Consider the following 14,227-nt stretch of genomic DNA (forward strand, 5'->3'; position numbering starts at 1 on the left):
CAGACGATGGCTGATGGACACATAATTGAAATGTGCATGCTCAATTTAGATCCTAACCTGATTAAATTGTAGGTTGCATAGCAACTCTAACCAAGCTCTGTTTTATGCATAGTTTTTAGATTTGTGTGATTAAATTGTTTCAAACCTAACACGTCCCTGTTACCTCACACGAATACTAAGAAACCCTTAGTAAATAAGGATCAGTAAAATGTGTATTTACTAAGTAAAGGATTCCGAAAGGACCTAATGTGGTTTCCAAACTCATGAAAGATCGAGTTGCCATGGAATGTTTTTCCGAATGTTATTAAGCATGTTGATAATAAATTGGGTTCAATTAAAGTAATTTTCCTAGTTTATTTATGTTATAAGTTTTTGCAAAATTGTGTTTAGTTTTACTAAAATCTATTTCATTTAGTTTGCATACTTAGGATAATTTGCATTAGGGATCATTGCATTTAGTTTAATATATTTTAATCACCACTTTTCAACTATATTGTGTTTTTATTTACCAAATTGTTAATATCATTTTACAAATTAAGTGACTTAGCACAAATACAATCTCTTTGGAGACGATAACTCGATACTTACTTATTACTTGATAACGACTGTGTACACTTGCACAAACTTACAAGTTTTTGGCGCCGTTGTCGGGGATTGTCAACTGTTGCTATAATTATTTTTTTGTGAAATTATTTATTTTCAATTTGATTTATTTCTAACATTATTAACTTATCCTTTTTAATTTTTGTGATTATCTCAGGTGTTTATGAGCATAGATCGAATTATTGATTTACTCCCTGTAGACCCTAAAATTGAGCGAACTTTTAGACAAAGAAGATGTGAATGATTAGCTCAAAGACAAGTCAAGTTGGACCTTGGAAATCAGAATCAAGACCAAGGTAATAAAGCCGATCGTGTACGAAATCCTATCCTCATTGCCAATTATAGGGATCGATGCATCAGACAATATGCTGTGCCACTTTTCAGTGAGCTAAACCTAGGAATTAGAAGGCTAGATATTGAGGCAAATCAGTTTGAATTGAAACCAGTGATGTTTTAAATGCTACAAGCGGTGGGCCAATTTAGTGGTATGCCCATAGAAGATCCACATCTCCACCTTCGATTGTTTATGGAGGTGAATGGTTCATTCAAGATAGCCGGTGTGACTGAAGACGCATTGAAGTTGAAGTTGTTTCCGTACTCGTTACAAGATCGAGCACGAGTATGGCTCAATTCATTGCCACCAAGTTCCATATCTACATGGCAAGAACTAGCAGAGAGATTTTTGGTTAAGTATTTCCCACCTAGCAAAAACGCTAATTTGAGGGACGAGATCACAACTTTCCAACAATTGGATGACAAGTCTTTGTATGAGGCTTGGGAGCGATTCAAGGAGTTACTTCGTTAGTGTTCTCATCGTGCGATTCCTCATTGTATCCAGTTGGAGACATTCTATAATGGTCTCAATGCACATACAAAATTGATGGTAGATGCTTCCGCGAATGGTGCAATTTTGTCTAAGTCTTGTAATGAGGCTTATGAAATCATTGAAAGGATCGCAAGTAATAACCATCAATGGCCAACAAATCAAACAGCTTCAGGAAGACGCGTAGCTGGAAGTTCATTGACTCTTTCACTTCGTTATCAGCTCAGGTATCGTTTATTTCCTCTATGTTAAAACAGTTAACCGCTAATAGTACTAATAATTTTGCAGCTTAGCCACCAAGACCGTTTGAAGTAGTTTCCTGTGTTTACTTAGGGGAAGGGCATTCTTTTGAGAATTGTCCATCAAATCCTGAGTCAATTTACTATGTGGGGAACCAATATCAAAATAGGAGTGGACAAGGACCACAGTCCAACTTCTACAATCCTTCATGGCGTAATCATTCTAAATTTTCTTGGAGCAACCAAGGAAGTGGACCGAACAACAACTTATTGCAGCAAAGACCCAACCAATCTCAAGGGTTTAATCAGCAAGCTCTAAAACCACCTCAAGCTGAGGCATCAAACAGTTTGGAGAACTTGTTGAAATCGTACGTGGAAAAGAATGACGCTTTGATTCAAAGCCAAGCAACAACACTGGAAAATTTGGAAAACAAAATCGGTCAGTTAGCTACGGAGCTATGTAATAGACCGTAACGAACCTTGCCGAGCGATATTGAGAATCCAAAAAATTTGGGTAAAGAACATATCAAGGTAGTGGCATTACAGAGTGGTAAAATTCTAGAACCCCAATTGATTGATGTCGAAGATAAGCCCGTTGAGAAGAATCAACCAGCTGTTGAAGTTCCTACACCAAAGGAATCGGAATCTGCAAAGTCTGACAAGGTAAGCTCTGACTTAGTGAATTTAGATATTTTAACATCTTCTTTGGATACAGATTTACCTACACAGAAAAGTTGTCCGGTTCAACCAAAAGTTCCATCACCTCCATATCCATAAAGATTACAACAACACAAGCAGAAACAAGAGGTGCAATTCAAGAAGTTTTTGGATATTCTGAAGCAGTTACACATCAATATTCCATTGTTGGAGGCTTTAGAAAAAATACCGAATTATGTGAAGTTTATGAAGGATATACTGTCTAAGAAGAAACGACTGAGTGAGTATGAGACTGTTGCCTTGACAAAGGATTGCAGTGCGTTCTTGCAAAACAAACTGCCACCGAAATTGAAAGACCTAGGAAGCTTTACTATACCCTGTAACATTGGTGAATCTTACTGTGGTAAAGCTTTGTGTGACTTAGGAGTGAGTATCAACTTGATGCCTAAGTCTATTTTCAAGATGTTAGGGATAGGTGAAGTAAGACCTACAACTGTGACGATTCAGCTAGCGGATTGATCGTTAGCATATCCCAAAAGAAAGATCGAGGATGTTTTGGTAAAAGTCAATAAATTTATTTTTCCTACTGATTTCATTATTTTAGATTTTGAAGCAGATAAGGAAGTGCCAATTATCCTTGGGAGACCTTTCCTAACTACGGGGAGAACGTTAATTGATGTGCAGAAAGGCAAACTCACCATGCGAGTTCAAAATGATCAGGTAACCTTTAACAATCTTAAAGCGGTGAAATTTTTCGATCCGGTAGAGAAGTGTTCAGTTATGGAAGAGATAGAAACCTTGGTTTCTATGGAAAGCAATTTCGAAGAAGATCCATTGGATAAAGCCTTAGATCTTGACCCTTTGGAGAATGAAGAAGGTGAAGAAAACATGGCTTTGAAGAAAGCTAATCCGAGAAATTTTTTTCAATCCACACGGGTTGAACAGTTGGAGTTGGAAGTCAGAGAATTTGTGCAATCCAAGTTATCAATAGAAGAACCACCTACACTCGAACTAAAGATACTTCCTTTCCATTTGAAATATGTTTATTTGGGTGAATGTTCTACTTTGCCTATGATTATTTCAGCAGAACTAACGAAAGATCAAGAGGAGCAACTAATTGCTGTTCTAAAGAAATTTAATAAAGCAATTGGTTGGACCATAGCTGATATTCAAGGTATAAGCCATTCTTTTTGCATACACAAAATTATTTTAGAGGAAGGTGAAAGAGCTCAGATTGATGGGCAAAGGAGGCTCAATCCTATTATGCAAGAAGTTGTGAGAAAGGAAGTGATCAAATGGTTAGATGCGGGAATCATCTATCCTATTTCAGATAGTTTGTGGGTATGTTGGATGTAGTGTGTGCTGAAGTAAGGTGGAATCACGATTGTTAAAAATGAGTGTAATAAGTTAATTCCAATGAGAACTGTTACCGGTTGGAGAATCTGTATTAATTACAGAAAGTTGAACAAAGCCACTTAGAAGGACCATTTTCCAGATCAGATGTTAGATCCTAAGGTAATCATGTCATTCCTACATAAGCATGGGTTTACACGATTTGGGACACCAAAAGCTATTATTAGTGATGAAGGTTCTCACTTTGTGAACAAATGGCTTAAGTGGTTGCTTGACAAATATTATCTAAAACACAAGATTGCTACTACCTATCACCCCTAGTCTAATGGGCAAGTTGAAAGAGTAAATCGAGAAATCAAACGTATCCTTGAAAAGATAGTACGGCCTAGTAGAAAAGATTGGTCTCGAAGGCTCGATGATGCATTATGGGCCTATTAAACAACATTTAAGACTTCGTTAGGAATGACTCCTTATCGGTTAGCCTTTGGAAAGGCATGTCATTTGCCTTTAGAATTGGAGAATAAAGCTCACTAGGCTTTGAAGCAGTTAAATTTTGATCTTAAGCAAGCCGGTGAGAGAAGGATATTACAACTGGATGAGTTGGAAGAGCTGAGGTTGTTTTCCTATGAGAATGCCAAAATGTGTGAAGAAAGATCAAAGAGATGACATGATAGTCATATACGACCTCGCGAGTTTAAAGAAGGTCAGAAGGTTTTGTTGTTTAATTCAAGGCTGAAATTATTTCCTGGAAAGCTGAAATCCCGATGGAAAGGACCCTATACTATCTACAGAGTTTATCCTTACGGAGCTATTGAATTATACGAAAATTATGGAGGTACGTTTAAAGTTAATAGTCAACGTCTCAAACACTACTGGGATGGTGAAGATGAGCGAATTGAGTCCTCACTCATCTTAACAGACCCTTAATTTTTCATGAACTCATTGTGTAAATAAATAATAAGAACTTATTTTCTTAATTTATTACATTTAATTAATTCTGTCTAAGGAGATTGGAACTTAAGTGGGACCGCTGTGACCCCTCCAACCTTTGCTGGGAATAAATTTAATGTAATTTGTTAATAATAAATTTTCTAATTAAAATTTTTAAGTTTCATTTGATTCAGTTTAAATTTTGTAAGATACAGTCTGAGTCTGAGGCCCAATATAGCAAAAAAGAGAAAAAAAATTAGGCCTTGTCGTCACACCCATTACTTGCCGCCCAAGTAACTTTAATGTAGCTAAATTTTTGCTACATGTTGCCCTAATTTTTCCCTATATAAACCCCTCTTCATTCTAATAATTTTCATATCCCTTAAAGCAATTTGCTTCCACCTTAAAAATTCCTAAATCTCTTCTTTATGCAGTCAACCCCAAATCTCGAAAGAAACCTTAGTCATTTTCTTTCTTTTTGCCAAAATTCCCTATTATTGCCGCAAAGAAATCGTCACCGCACCATCCTTGCTATCACAAGATTTTTGCCGTAGCAAGTAATACCAACTTTGCCGATTTCTCTTTTCTCTCTTGTGCAGAAACTCTGCTGAATTTTTGAGAAAATACCATGTCTTGCAAAAGAACTAGATCGTCAAAGACTACTCCTAAAAACCCGATTGTGGTTGATGAAGAAGTGAAAGAGTGATTTGATGCAATGTTCAAGCATCAACCTATGATGTCGGAAAAAGGTTTTAACCTGAAGAGCAATGATGTGATGGTTGTTCCTGTGCCAATTAAAAAGATAATCAATGCTCTCAAATGAGAACAATTCTGTGATGCTCGTTCACTTCCTGATGATGAACTAGTTCAAGAATTCTATGCTAGTTTGACTACGCAAGATGCTACTAAAGTCATTGTTCAAAAGAAAAATGTACCTCTTACTTCTAAGGCCATCAATGATTTGTTTAATTTACCTGATGTTGAAGAATATGAGTACTACCCTATGATGAGCAATGTCAATTGGGATTTTCTTCAACAAGTGCTTGATGTTGTGACAAATCCAGGATCCCAATGGATTATAAGAAAGTATAGGAGCCATTCTTGTCAAAGAGAATACTTAAAACCAATAGCATAGGTATGGTTTTATTTTGTTCGCTACAAATTTATGCCTATCTCACACAGTTCCACCATCTCGATAGAACGGGTGCTCTTGTTATATGTAATATTAATAGAAAAATCTATTAATGTTGGGAAAATTATCCTCAAGGAGATTCATGATTGTGCTAAAAAGAAGGCAGGAAGTGCTTATTTCCCATCATTAATCACTTCACTTTGCTTAAGGGCCCGTGTTAAAACACAAGAAAATCTGAAGGGGCAGTATGTTCAAGGGTGCATTACAAGTCATGATCTTAAAATGTTGGTAGAAAGAGTGCATGAGTTTAACCAAGGTGAGCAAGAGGAACCAACTGAGCCAGAAACCAAAGAGTCAACAAATAAAACATAAATTGAAGCTGATTCAGTTACAGACACTGAAGAAGAAGAATCTGATAAGGAACCAAATAGTCCTCAACCAGCTGAAGGAGCTGAAAACCCTGAACCTGGGGTTGAGCTAGAAGAAGAACCAGTCAAGCTAAGTGTTGAACCAGAATTTACAACTCCAATGCTGACTTCTGCAAGTATTTTAAGGAAATCAGAGTTGTCAATTTTGATGGATATGTGTAAGTTCATACACAATCAGCAACAAACTTACTGGAAATATGAAAAAAATTAGAGATGATTCAATTAGAAATACTTTTAAGAATATCTCTAATACTTTTGTTCCTGAGTTCCCAGATGCTATCTTTGAGACATGGACGAAAGAGACTAACGATACAAGCGAAGATGGAGCTAAAGAGGACAAGGGGAATAAGTCAGAAAAATAAAAGGGGTGATTCTTGTCTTGTTATTTATTTAATTATTTTTCGGTCTTTAGGAATTTATTTCTTTAGCAATTAGGATTTAATTTTTTCAAAATAAAACATAGCAAGCATGAATGAATACTTCTTTAGAAAGAAAAAGATTAAGTTATGTGGCAATGAGAATGAACATATCTAGGATTTAGTTATTGGGAAAGACTTGATATTTAAGCAGTCTTAATGACTCACCTCTCTTTCTTTACAACCCTACCTAGTGTTCAATTTTCATTCATTACTTTATTCTCGCAATGAGGACATTGCTTCTTTTTAAAGGGGGTAAGGCAAATTGCTCAAATTTTTAAAATTTTCAAGTATGTTTCAAATCATTTCTTTCATAAGTATGTTTTAATAAATGAATGTTTAGAGAAATTCTTTTTAATAAGATAACTTATATGCAAGCATGAATGATGATTTTATCTGAGTGATTGTAAGTTATCATGAAAAATTGAATGTTTTTATGATCTTAGTCTTAGGTAATGTTTGCCATAAAAACTTAGTTTCTTTTGAGATTAGACATGCATGAAGGTTTATATCTTTAGAATTGACTTAGTAACTTTCTTGAGGTGAAATCCTAGGGGACATAAAAATGTAAAATGATATAGACACCCTTTTTCTTTGGATAACTTGAGCCTTCTCAAGCCCACCTTATGATATTAGACCCTTGAAACTATAATTTTGAGCTTAAAGGCCTATTCATTGTAATAAACCTACATTATAAGCCAGTTATCATCTTTTTAAAATTATCCTAATTTTGTGCATCTATCTTAACTAAAGTTGTCTTGGGAATCAACAATTGAGGAAATTTTCATAAAGATGTATGTACTCATGCTTAAACAACAACAACAACAACAACAACAACAAAGACAAAGAAAGAGTGAAGAAAATTTTTCTCAGTCTCCAAAAAGAAAATGTATGAGCTTGAGTTCAAAATAAGTTTGGGGGATTCCAAAGGTTCACTTAAAGAAAAATGTTGAATTTTGAGAAATCTAAGACAAGTTAAAGGTTAAGATTTTGAAATCGAACCCCCATTACAACCATATAAAAGACCTATTGATTTGATGATTATGTCACCTACATTAGTGGAGAGGAAGTATTAAGTTCAACATATGAAGATCATAAATAAGCCTTATGATTGTTTTTCTTGAATGAAGAGAAATTGTGTTGAATGAAGAATATTATCTATGGCTGTGACATACATGCAAACTATGATTCATGTTGGCATATTTTGAAACTTAGAATAAAAAATTCAAAATGTTTGTATATGAGTTACTTGTTGATAAAGAAGATCTATGAGCATGAATTTACTGATGCATGATTATGAGACGAAGTTTGATGCTACTTACAGTCTTAGAAAAATTTGTCTTAGCAAGACCTTGTACTATGCATGAACATTACTCGGGATGAGCAATGATTTAAATTTAGGGTGTGTAAACTGAAAAATATATAGGATTTGTCCTATATAATTCATCACCTTTTTACTTAAATTTGTTGTTAAAACCAAGTAATTGTCTAATAAATTAATGAAATATGCGAAAATAAGAAATTAGGACATAGAAATTATTAAAATGTGATTTTATACTTTATTATATAGTTTTCAAGCATAAAATGACTTATTTTATATTAATTTGAGCATATTATATTTTAAAGCTACAAAGTGGGCCATGCATTATTAAATTAAATAATAAAATATAAAGTTATATTTAATAATTCAATTTTAATAATTCATTAATAAATTAGGTTTTAATTAATTAAGTAAATTGATTAATTAAAGTAGTTAAATTATATTATTTGGTCTTCTAAACTATCTACTATTTTTGGACAAGTCTTAGAGTTTTCTTCTAATTGCAAAACCGTCCAAATTGGGGACCATGTCAACCCAATTTTTTGTTGCACATGGATGTCATAAACCATTTTTTGGTTTAACTATACAAAGTCCTTGAAGAGTTAAAGAAATCAAAGATTTTCCCTAAGATTTGCTGATGACTGAGTCTTAGTCCTAAGTTGTTGTGCCACTCAAAGTGACCCAAAATCAAGGAAAAATCACCCACCTTTCCTCAATTCATGGCCAGCCGCTCTTGGAGGAAGTTTCAAAGGACGGACACTCCTATTTTTAGCAAACTAGCTCCCTTGCCTCACCTATAAATAAGAGCTCATTTCTCACTTATTCAATCATCCCTCATCCCATCATCTCTCACTCATTCATCATTCTCTCAACTCTTTTAGCTATCTTTCCCCTTCATCATCCTTGCATAAGGATTTTAGCAATTAAGCCTCTTAAAGAACCCTTGGTCGGCCACCTTGGAGAGCCATCAGCAAAGGAGCAAAGTAAAGAAGCGAAAGAGCCTCGTCAGTCAGAGTCTTGGGTGACAACCACTCTGAATTGGGTTTAATCCTTCTTTTCTTTAATTTAATTTAAATATGTTTGCTATTTGTTCTTTGTTCTTGTGTACAACAATGTTATCTTAATTTTATTTAAGTTAGGATGATTGCTTTGATTAAATAATATTTATTTGATTCATGCTTATAATTTTGTGCCTCAATCGATCATGTTTTCAATTAAAATCAAGTTTGTATTTGTTCATACGTGATTGAAATGCACATAAATTAGTTGAGTGATCCTAACCAGACGACGAATAATGGACGCAAAATTGAAATGTGCCTGCTCAATTTAGCTCCTAACCCAATTAAATAGTACGTTGCATAACAACTCTAACCAAGCTTTGTTATATGCGTAGTTTTTAGATTTGTGTGATTAAATTGTTTCAAACCTAACACGTGCCTGTTACCTCACACAAATACTAAGAAACCCTTAGTAAATAAGGATTAGTAAAATGCGTATTTACTAAGTAAAGGATTCCAAAAGGACCTAATGTGGTTTCCAAACTCATGAAAGATCGAGTTGCCATGGAATGTTATGTTGATAATAAATTGAGTTTAATTAAAGTAATTGTCCTAGTTTATTTATGTTATAATTGTTGTAAAATTGTGTTTAATTTTACTAAAATCTATTTCATTTAGTTTGCATACTTAGGAGAATTTGTATTAAGGATCATTGCATTTAGTTTAATATATTTTAATCATAACTTTTCAACTATATTGTGTTTTTATTTACTAAATTGTTAATATCATTTTACAAATTAAGTGACTTAGCACAAATACAATCCTTGTGGAGACGATAACTCGATACTTACTTATTACTTGATAACGACTGTGTACACTTGTATAAACCTACGCGTTACAAAACACTCTAGATGGTGTATATTGAGACTGTAGCAAAACTGATAGAGACTGCAATTTATGAAAATCACTTTGAATTACTGAAACCGTTAACATGAAACATCTGCTAGTAAATAATGAAATTGAAACTGATGCATAAAATTTTCTAATACAGATAAATCCGAATAGACATGAGCACACGAGGTATTTGTGGATGTGGTACTCAAGGCCGAGGTAGAGGTTGTAGGGGGTTCGATCTGAGTGCTCTTCCCTAGGTAATATATCGAATTTGGACACGAGTGAGATGCCAGTGCCGCCTACTACTGAGACTGAGTCTCATGATCGCATGGCTGGGGACGACGAATTGTCCCAGGCTATGTTGAGGATATTGGAGAGGGTCGTTGAGCCTAATACTAGATCTGGGGGCCGTGGGTCGGTTACGAAACGACTCTATTTTGACGGAGCTGAGCCCTTCAGGGGTGTCAGTAGGGTTGCCCCTAATGTGGCCAGGTACTGGATTGAGGCCACGGAGTGTATCATGGATGACCTGGATTGCACCTCCGACCAAAAATTAAAGGGTGCAGTCTCGCTACTGCGTGATGAGGCTTACCAGTGGTGGCTTACTGTTTAGGAGGGCACACAGCTAGAATGTCTGACCTGGGAGTTCTTTAAGACCGCCTTCTAGGGCAAGTATGTGGGAGCTAGTTATGTGGACGCCCGTAGGAGGGAGTTCCTAAATCTAACACAGGGAGATCGATCAGTGGCTGAGTATGAGTATGAATTCTTGCGACTGAGCCGCTATGCGCGAGGTATGATGGCGACTGAGTATGAGCATTGTGTCCACTTTGAGGATGGCCTCAGAGATAATTTGAGAGTCCTAATAGCTCCGTAAAGGGAGCGTTATTTTTCTTCACTAGTTGAGAAGGCGAAGATCATCGAGGAGGTTAAGCGCGCTAGGCGCCAAAACTACGATAGAGAGAGAGATAGGAACAATAGGGATTTGGAGTCCTCGAATTCTATACAGAGGCCTAAGAAAAAAACCCGAGTTGATGGGCCAGTTAATTTGGGCCCCCTGTTACCGTTACTGGACTGCAGCCATGTGTCGACTGTGGTAGACTCCATTAGGGCGAGTGTTGGAGAAGGACTAAGACGTGCTTACGGTGTGGGTCATTGGAGCACCGTATTAGGGAGTGTCCGCTGAGGACTGATCAAATGCAAGCTCCGGATACTGGTATGACACAGCCGCAAAGGGTAGTGCAGTAGCCACCGAGAGGCCGTGGACAGGCCAGAGGTGGTAATGATATGGGTCGTGGGCAGAGAGCACCAGACAGAGGTGCTGGGCAGGCTGAGGTGAGATACCGGCCCTAATTTATGCTGCTTGTCACCGAGAGGATGGTGATGCTTTAGACGTTATCACGAGTACATTCTTTATTCTTAATGTACCATATATTGCTTTTATAGACATAGGTCTACCCACTCATACATAGCTAGCAACATATTTGAAAACCTAGGGATTCCGGTTGAGAGTACTTCCAGTGAGGAGGCTGTGCAAAGCCTGCTAGGGCAATCTGTTAGAGTTAGCAAACAATGTACAGGGATGTTCCTTTAGGGGTTTAAGGGACGGTATTTCTGGCTGATTTGATAGAACTTCCATTTGGGGAGTTTGATATGATATTGGGGATGGACTGATTGGTCAAGTATCTTGTCAGTTTAGACTGTGCGACTAAGAGGGTCGTATTGAGAACTAAGGAGGGTAATGAATTAGTTGTGATTGGGGAACGTCAAAATTACTTGGCTAACGTGATCTCTAAACTAGTAATTGAGAAACTGGTTCGCAAGGGATGTGAGGCGTATTTGGCCTACGTAAGTGTTTCCGCTTCTAGGGACTCTACTGTAAAAGACATCAGAACTGTGAGGGATTTTTCAGACGTCTTTCCTGAGGAGCTACCAGGTTTATCTCAGAATCGAGAAGTGGAGTTTGGGATTGAGCTTTTCCCTGGTACAACTCTGGTGTCTATCGCTTCCTATCGAATGGAACTGAAGGAGCTTACGGAGGTTAAGGCTCAAATTCAGGAGTTATTGGATCATGGGTTTATCTGCCCTAGTGTGCCCCGCTGGGGAGCACCGATACTATTTGTTAAGAAAAAGGATGGATCTATGAGGATGTGTATCGATTACTGACAACTAAATAAGTTGACTATTAAGAACAAGTATCCACTTCCGAGGATTGATGATTTGTTTGACCAGTTTCGAGGGGCGTCCGTGTTCTCAAAAATTGACTAGCATTCTGGGTATCATCAGTTGAGGGTTAAGGAGGCTGATGTGCATAAGACGACATTTAGGACTCGTTATGGTCACTACGACTTCCTAGTGATGCCATTTGGACTGACTAATGCAATGACAGCTTTCATGGATTTGATGAACCGAGTGTTTTAGCCCTACCTGGATTGGTTTGTAGTGGTGTTCATCAATGACATATTAGTTTATTCGAGGACTGAGGATGAGCATGATGAGCACCTTAGGATTGTTCATCAGATTTTGAGGGAAAAGCAGCTCTATGCTAAGTTTAACAAGTATGAGTTCTGGTTACGTGAAGTAACATTTCTGGGTCATGTGGTGTCTGCTGAGGGGATTCGAGTCGATCCTTGAAAAATCGAGGTTGTATTAGATTGAAAGCAGCCTAAGAATGTGTCTGAGATCCGCAACTTTTTGGGGCTGGCAAGTTATTATTGACAGTTTGTGGAAGGATTTTCACTGATCGTAGCACCCTTAACTAAGCTGCTACATAAAGTTGTATCGTTTGCTGGACTAATGCACAGCAATAGTGTAACACCCCTTACCCGAGACCATTGCCGGAGTCGAGTACGAGGCATTACTTAGCTTATCTTACTAATTCAAAGCATAAAAACTTGTTTTGAAAATTAATTTCACTATTTACAGCAAGTCTGTCCATTCGCGCAGTAGTTACTAAATTGATTATAACTCAAGCTACGGGACTCAAAATTTAATTCTGTAAATTTTACCTGAAACTAGACTCATATATCTTCCTACGATAAAATTTTTAGAATTTTTGGTTCAGTCAATTAGTACAGTTTATTTGTTAAATTCTCCCCTGTTTCACCACTTAACTGTCCTGACCTCTTGCCACTAAAAAAATGTTTTCTCACTGTAGGATTTTCATATGAAGTTCTAACTTGTTTCTAAAGAAAATAGACTCATAAGGAATCTATAAATATAAACTATAACTCATAAACATTTTTGTACAATTTTTAATGATTTTCTAAACACAGAATAGGGGACTCCAAAAATAGATCTACCCCTGTCTCACTAAAATTCACATATTTCAAAATATAAAAATCCTTTTGTTAAATCGTTAAGTTTCCATGAAAATAGACTCAATAAGATTTCAATATATATATCATTAACCTTTTAACTTATTATATACTATCCTAGGTGATTTTTCAAAGTCACGTCACTGTGCTGCCTGAATTCTATTTCTTTGCAAAATTTTACCCCTTTCATGATTTCCATGCACAATTTATCACCTAGACTCTTATAACAAAAAAACACCTTCATATTTAACCATTTTAATAACCATTCATCAGAAAATACTTACACACCATTCTTTAGCACAATCATAATTACAAACATGCAAAATAACTAAATCCCTATACATGCCATAACTCAAACGTGTTTCATCATAAAATACCGAGCAGTTGTGGTTGATAGTGTGGACAATCTCTAAATTATTTAGGATCCTTGAAGTAGCTTTGCAATACTATAAGAGAAAGAGAAATAAAAGAAGTAAGCATAAAGCTTAGTAAGTTTACTAGCAAATAAATAACAACATTGAACACAAATAATTAAACTCAAGTGTCTATATCTCTAGTTTACTCTTTAGTTAATCTCATTCTAGTTCTATTGTTTGTTTGCTTAGTATACTTGTGTGCATAACTTACTCTTCTCTTGTTGCATCGTTGAATATCAATTGTTAATTTAATAAATTCTTACTAAGCTTTCCATTTTTGCTTTTAACTGAACTTTCATGTATATGATTCGTTTACTAGCCCGTTGAGCCACATTGGAATAATAAGGATACTTGGGTCTCTTCTGATCATAACACGCCAAAGCCATGTCCCAGACATGGTGTTACAGGGGACCTCTCATCTCAGTGCCAACGCCATGTCCCAGACATGGTCTTACATGGGACCTCTCGTCTCGGTGCCAACGCCATGTCACAAACATGGTCTTACATGGGACCTCTCGTCTCGGTGCCAATGCCATGTCCCAGACATGGTCTTACATGGGACCTATCGTGATCTCAAGGATGCCAATGCCATGTCCCAGACATGGTCTTACACGGGATCTCTTTACCCAAATGTCATGACATTTGTATCCAATACTTTCCTCATGTATCAACGAGAATTTTTAATATTAATTCTTTATCATTT

The 14,227-nt window shown here is 36.4% G+C and overlaps 1 non-coding gene across 1 annotated transcript; it reads right to left on the reverse strand.

Annotated features, from left to right (window-relative positions):
- Nucleotides 1-1,318: 1,318 nt before the first annotated feature.
- LOC128042102 (small nucleolar RNA R71) lies at nucleotides 1,319-1,425 on the reverse strand. The gene has a single exon (XR_008197310.1). It is a non-coding gene; the product is annotated as a small nucleolar RNA R71 (small nucleolar RNA).
- Nucleotides 1,426-14,227: the final 12,802 nt, after the last annotated feature.

Source organism: Gossypium raimondii, chromosome 6 (assembly GCF_025698545.1).
Source record: "Gossypium raimondii isolate GPD5lz chromosome 6, ASM2569854v1, whole genome shotgun sequence".
Taxonomy (NCBI): Eukaryota; Viridiplantae; Streptophyta; class Magnoliopsida; order Malvales; family Malvaceae; genus Gossypium; species Gossypium raimondii.